Source organism: Otolemur garnettii, unplaced genomic scaffold (genome assembly GCF_000181295.1).
Source record: "Otolemur garnettii isolate 467f Iridium unplaced genomic scaffold, OtoGar3 scaffold00005, whole genome shotgun sequence".
NCBI lineage: Eukaryota > Metazoa > Chordata > Mammalia > Primates > Galagidae > Otolemur > Otolemur garnettii.
In genome coordinates this window covers 4,559,559-4,567,208 of record NW_003852400.1, presented here as the reverse complement: position 1 = coordinate 4,567,208, position 7,650 = coordinate 4,559,559, and positions in this window count along the sequence as shown.

The following is a 7,650-nucleotide window of genomic DNA, read 5'->3' as shown; positions in this document are numbered from 1 at the left end:
TGATGAAGTTCAATCTATCTATAGTATTTCTTCTTTTGTGATTTGTTCTTTTGGTGACATATCTAAAAAATTGATCATCTAGGGTGGTGCCTATGGCTCAGTGAGTAGGGTGCTGGCCCCACATACCAAGGATAGAGGGTTGGAACCCAGTGCCAGCCAAATTGCCACAAAAAAATAGTCAGGTGTTCTGGTGGGTATCTGTAGTCCCAGTTTCTTGGGAGGCTGAAGCAAGAGAATCACCTAAACCCAAGCGCTGAAGGTTGCTGTGAATTGGGAGGCCATGGCACTCTACTGAGGGCAACAAAGTGAAACTCTGTCTCTGAAAAAAAAAAAAAAAAAAAAAAAGATCATCTAACCCAAGGTCATAAAGATTGTCCCCTTTTTTCTTTGAAGAGTTCTGTAGCTTTAACTCTTACATTTACATCTATGGTTAATTTTGAGTTAATTTTTGTATATCATGTAAAGTGGGAGTCCAACTTCATTCTTTTGCACATGAATATCCAGTTATCCCTGAGCCATTTGTTGAAAAGACTATTCTTTCTTCATTGAATCCTTGGAGCTCTTGCCAAAATCAGCTGACCATAGATGTATGAGTTTATTTCTGGACTCCCAATTTCATTCCATTGATCTCTATGGCTATTGCTATGTCATTTTTTTTTTTTTTTGAGACAGAGCCTCAAGCTGTCCACCTTGGTAGAGTGCCATGGCATCACAGCTCACAGCAACCTCCAACTCCTGGGCTCAAGTGAGTCTCCTGCCTCTGCCTCCCAGGTAGCTTGGGACCACAGGCACCTGCCACAACGCCTGGCTATTTTTTTGGTTGCAACCATCATTGTTGTTTAGTGGGCCCAGGCTGGATTCAAACCCACCACCTTAGGTGTATGTGGCTGGTGCCTTAGCCACTTGAGCCACAGGTGTGGAGCCATTTGTTTTGTTTTTTTTTAAGAGACAGAGTCTCATTTTATTGTCTTCGGTAGAGTGCCATGATGTCACAGTTCACAGCAACCTCCAGCTCCTGGGCGTAGGTGATTCTCTTGCCTCAGCCTCCCAAGTAGCTGTGACTACAGGAGCTGGCCACAACGCCGGCTATTTTTTGTTGTTGCTGTTGTTGCACTTTGGCTGGGGCCGGGTTTGAACCTGCCACTTTTGGTATATGAAGCCAGCGCCCTACTCACTGAGCCACAGGCGCTGCCCTGTTACGTCATTTTTATGCTAATCTTGATTACTGTAGCTTTGCAGCAGGTTTTGAAATTGGGAAGTATGTGTTCTCCAACTTTGCTCTTTTTTAAGATTGTTTCAGCTATTCTGGTTTCTTTGTATTTCCATATAAATTTTAAAATCAACTTGTCAATTTTTGCAAAACAGACTGCTAGGATTTTTATAAAGGATTGTGTTTAATTCTTTTTGACTTACAAAGAAGTAACATAGGTGATACTTAATAAGCTTTCTAAGCAAAGAGGTTTCTCAAGGACAATCACTTTTAACTATTTTAATTGTTCCAAAGAACTAAATGTAGAGTATTTATTCTCATTTTTAAATAACTTCATTCATTTTGAAGAGAAATTACATTAAATATATGCAAAACTGAATTTCAGAGGGTGTTCATGAATAAAGATGTGTGCTGCCAAGTAATCTACAGTATGCTCACCAAGAACCAGTGTACTTTAATCAGCAACTTTTTTTTAAAGATAATTTTGCAAGAGACTTTTTTCCCTTTTGAAGAAATCTGATTGCTAATTATTAAAAAGAGTACTTACTACATAGCTCTTAAGAACTAAGAAAGTGAAGAACAGATTGAAACATGAATTTTCAGTGAATGAAAATTCAAAAAGCAATAACCATACTTTAGTCTGTTGGTGTAAGCTCTTAAATGCCTCTTTATAGAAGTCTGATTGCTTAGGATTCCAGTTAGTGATTCTGTCAAAAGACAAATATTTCAAAATGCTTCTTCCTACGAGTTTGCATGCCCAACCTTTGCAAGTTAATTTTTTCCCCTCACTGTTCTTTCTCCTCAAAGCCTCTTCATCATTTACCTCCACCTCCTTTTTCATTGAGTGCTTCCTTTTCTTTTTTTTCCTTTTGGAATTTCATGTTGGGATCTTAAAAAGTATCTTAAAATATGTTACTATTTAAATAATTGACTCAAGTGATGTCTCTGTTGACTCAGTCTACATCAAGCTCTTGGGAAATATCCCGAAAAAGTGGCAGGGACTGGTTGGGGAGTGTATCGGTCAACTCAGATGAGCCTAGTCACGTATGTCAAGACACAATGCTATTCACTTGCCCACTGGCTCTACTTAGATGTAAAATTTCCTAATAAAATTTTTGGTACCTGTTAGACTAGTTTATCTTCAAGAAGACTTAAGATTGAGTACATAAATTTTTTCACATGGCCAATACTATATAATAATGGAAATAACATTCAAATATATATATCATATGAATTTTGTCAGCTGCAAAATCTCTTATAATATAGCCATTATATGAATTACATAAGAAAAATTTTAACCTCACAGTGGCAACTTTCAATCACTCAGTTTGCTTCACCCACTGTTGAAGAATCTATATTCCGAGAAGAAAACTCATTTTAATATACTTGTATATGAAATGTAAATAGTAAAGTCAATCTAAGAAAAAAGAAGTAGCATTCTCCAAAACGAACCCAAGTGATTTTTTTCCTTATCTGTTATTTTGAATTCTCTAATCCAATAGCCTCCTATGCATTACAATTACCAACCATCCAACATGCAGATTTAACATGTTTGGGCTTTTTAAAGAGGTAGTATGTTAAGTCAATCACCTTCCCCCCCAACACACACATATATACCCAGGTATGTTCACGTACTATCACTGGTGTTATTGAAAGATTTAATCTGCTAATGAAGTTTCTGAGAAGACCTGGGCTCTCCTTGCCACAAAATCTTTGTGGAAAATTATTATAATAAAGTGTACCTTACAAAGAATTGGGATTTTTAAGCCTTTTTTATTTTTAAATTTATAATTTGTTATTAAAGAATATACTCTATGACAGAAGCTTTGAAGTTTGCTCTGATTCTGACTCATATGGAGAACATATTTTACACCTCACATCTTACCACACACACATAGGGGTGTGTGTGACCAACACACGTTTCACAGAACAATCCTTACCCCTATGACATGCAATGCATGCTAATACTTTCTCTTTCATTTTGTAAGAATACTGGATAATCCACTCAGCTGATTTCACAAGTCAATAATAATCCCCAACAGCAGTTGTAAAAACACTATTCAGAGAAACATAAGTCTTATCAGGGGAACATAATGCAAACATGGGGCCTCAGTTTATCTCCTGATAACCCTACCTGGACTCAGCTGCTACTTCACCCTGAGAGATCTCTAAGCCTTGTATTCTCTTCTATTTTCCTTTTTTTGTAATAGTCTCTGACTCCACCTACTATGGGTAAGTACACACACACACACCAAGATATAATCCTGTAGCATCAGTCATAGGTTTCTAAAAAAATCCTCATCTGAAACATAACAATCTACAAAATTGGTGATTACGTAATCAGCAATCAAGAGAAGGGCAAATATTTACAGAATAATAACTCCATTAGAGCAAAACACATATGGCATTAACATTTTACAATATTTCTCCTGTCCATTTTACAATATTTATCCTGTCCTCTCTAATGTCAGTTTTTTGCTCAGTGGGTAGAATACGGTGGCCTTCTTTGCTATAGTATCTGTTCTCTTTCCCAGAAAGTTGCTTTCCTGCTAGATTCATGGCAGCCTTCCACGCAGCCTGTCCCCATCCTTCTCTAGTACTCTCTGAATAATGGAAGCTCTTTTGTTCAATCCAGGGCACTAGCTCTCACTTGACTCCTCACCCACTAATCAATCACTCATTGCCCAAGGATTCCCAGTAAACTCTGGCTCCCCTTCCTTCCCTGACAGAACATCTTTTCAGCTTTCATCAAACAAAGGCACATGATTACTTAGCCAACAAGAATAACACAAAACAAAAAAGGGATTTTTAAAAAAGTGTTCATTTCCTTGCAGATGACATAGAATTATATTGGGTAGATATTATTCACTGTGTCTACCCAGCACAAGATGAAGATTTTTATTTAATTTACCCAGGGATTAGGTGAAATTAATTGAGCAACAGGGGATTCCCTGCCCCTGCTCTGGCTAGAGGAAAATTCCCTTGACCTGGGGGGCGGGTGTGTGTCCCCCTATTCAGTGGTTAGGGTGCTGGTCACATGCTCCAGGGCTGGTAGGTTCAAACCCAGCCCCGGCCTGCTAAACAAAAACAATAGCAGGGTGTTGTGGCAGATGCCTATAGTCTCAACTACTAGGGAGGCTGAGGCAAGAGAATCATTTGAGCCCAAGAGTTTGAGGTTGCTGTGAGCTATGACGCTATGGCATTCTACTGTGGTGACAAAGTGAGACTCTGTCTGAAGGAAGGAAGGAAGGGAAGGAGGGAAGGAGGGAAGAAGGAAGGAAGGACAAAGTCTCACTTTATCGCCCTCAGTAGAGAGCCCTGGTGTCACACAGCTCACAGCAACCTCCAACTCCTGGGCCTAGGCAATTCTCTTGCTTCAGCCTCCCAAGTAGCTGGGACTACAGGTGCCTGCCAGAATGCCTGGCTATTTTTTTGTTGCAATTTGGCTGGGGTCAGGTTTGAACCTGCCACCCTCGGTATATGGGGCCAGCGCCCTATCCACTGAGCCACAGGTGCCACACGGGGTTATGCCATTTTTAATCTTTATCTTATTACTTGTGGATTATATTAATTACATTTCCTTTTCCTACAATGAATTTTTCTTTTTTTGTTACTCAGATGCCTAAACTAAATAAGAATTAAACTTGTAACCTGGAGTGGAGAACTATATCATCAGCTTCTGTTCCAAATATTGTTCTGGCATCTGCTATACCATCTTTTTTAAAGACATATTTTATTATGTCATTCCATCTAAAAAATACTGGGTAGATAACATTTAATATTAGGTGAACAAAATTCACATAGAGAAATGGCCTGATTCTTTTTGCATGATTTTAACTAAAGATATCTATATACAATTTTTTCTAGTATTATATAAAAGCATAAAGATAAAGATGAGTTCCTGATCCTTGGAGAAATGCAAATCAAAACTACTCTGAGATATCACCTAACCCCAGTGAGAATAGCCCACATTACAAAATCTCAAAGCTACGGATACAGGTGGATGTGGAGAGAAGAGAACACTTTTACACTGCTAGTGGGACTGCAAACTAATATAACCTCTTTGGAAGGAAGTATGAAGAATCCTCAAAGAACTCAAATTAGACCTCCCATTTGGTTCTGCAATCCCATTACAAGGCATCTACCCAGAAGAAAAAGAATCCTTTTATCATAAGGACATTTGCACTGGACTGTTTATTGCAGCTCAATTTATAATCACCAAAATGTGAAAATAGCCTAAATGGCCCCCAACCCAGGAATGGATTAACAAGCTGTGGTATAACATGGGATACTATTCAGCCATTTAAAAAAATGGAGACTTCACATCTTTTATATTAACCTGGATAGAGTTGGAATACATTCTTCTTAATAAAGCATCACAAGAATGGAGAAGCAAGAATCCAATGTACTCAATTCTAATATAAAGCCACTAGATGATGTAAAACATACCCTCACAAGAAAAAACTCAATGGCTCGGCGCCTGTGGCTCAAGTGGCTAAGGCGCCAGCCACATACACCTAAGGTAGCGGGTTCGAATCCAGCCTGGGCCCACCAAACAACAATGATGGCTGCAACCAAAAAATAGCCAGGTGTTGTGGTGGGCGCCTGTGGTCCCAGCTACCTGGGAGGCAGAGGCAGGAGACTCACTTGAGCCCAGGAGTTGGAGGTTTCTGTGAGTTGTGATGCCATGGCACTCTACCCAGGGGGACAGCTTGAGACTCTGTCTCAAAAAAAAAAAGAAAAAACTCAAATCAATTCAAGGTTGGTGGTGGGGAATGAGGGAGCAGGGAGGGGAAAAAGGAAGGAGGATGGGGGGTCATGTGTATGGTACATCTCTTAGGGGCAGGACACAACTATAAGAGGGACTTTACCCAACCAATACAAACAGTGTAACCTAATTCTTTGTACCCTCAATGAATCTGAATCAATTAATTAAAAAAAAAAACAAATTATATTTTAAAAATTGTACAAAAAGATAAAGGTAAAAATCAACTATTATTCTGCCATCTAGACATAACCACTGAAAACACTTTGATATAGATTTATGGAAATCTGTTTCTATATATATGTGTCACACACATGTTAATGCAAAATTTGGGAAATCTTAAAAGCAAATGCCTTTGGGTTATTTGAGTTGGGATAATTTTTTTTTCAACTTATTTTCTTTTAGAGATACAGTCTTTCTTTATTGCCCAGGTTGGAATGCAATGATATGATTATAGCTCACTGTAGCCTCAAACTCTAGGGTTCAAGTGATCCTTCCACCTCAGCCTCCCCAGTAGCTATGACTACAGGTATACACCACCACGCTGGGCTAATTTTTACATTTTTGTAGAGATGAAGTCTTACTGTGTTGCCCAGGCTGGTCTGGAACTCCTGGCCTCCAGGGCTCTTCCTGCCTTGGTGCAGGGATTATAGGCATGAACTACAGAACCTAGTTTATTTCTACTTCTCTACATCTTTATTTGTTTTCCACATTTTAAATAATGTCCATGCATTGACTATATGCCATAATAAAGTTAAGTCAAAAACTAAAAAGACTAACCAAGAAGCCATGGCAAGGAGAGAAGTCATTTGGCTGGCAGGGATGATGGACAGCAGGGTAGGTAGGATCCGGGGGTATAGAGAAAGAGGGCCATTAGGATTGGGAATTGTCTGCAGAGGAAGGATGTTCCAATGAATCATACCTAATTCTCAGTTCCTGCTATTGTTCTTTAGAACTTTCACACTTGGGGGTACCTTAAAAGTCACTTTCAAATATATGTTTTTGTTTTCCAGGACTCAAAAATAAAGCTACCTAAATCTTTTGCCAATGTCAAGAAAAGAGGGATAATTTGTAAATATTTCCTTAATTTCTGCTGTTTGGATTATTATGAAAAATCCCACTCATAGAGAGGATGTAGCTGGCAGGAAAGATGTAATTATTATCTGTGTTCTTGCCATCAGGTGCAGAGAGGAGGAAGTATGCATATCTCTGCAGGGCCAGGACTGCCTCCCTGTAGACCACTGTTTGAATGCAACTCAGTTAAATTACACTCCTTCACCAATCCCAGGAAACTCCCCTCTTTCCCTAATGAAGCATTTATCACCATCTCCACACTGAATCTACAGCCCATTCCCTCTCCTGCACCTTCATATCTTTGCCCCATCCATCTCTTTTCTTTGTTTTACTTTGGGAGGGAGGCTTGTTATATATTGCTTGTATAATGCTTTAATCATGGATTATGGGTTGCTTTACAGCTCCCTGAATGCCTTGGCAAGGTCTCTATATAAATAAAATTATTATTATTAAAGTCAATTAATCAAAGGCACAATTCACTTTTCAGCATCTGACATTCCAAACATTTACTGGTGCAGAAGTCTTTTTGTTCGTCTCCTGTGTAGCAACATTTTGGGGAATCAAAAATATAGAGCATGGTACTATAGATTTCTTTAATTAG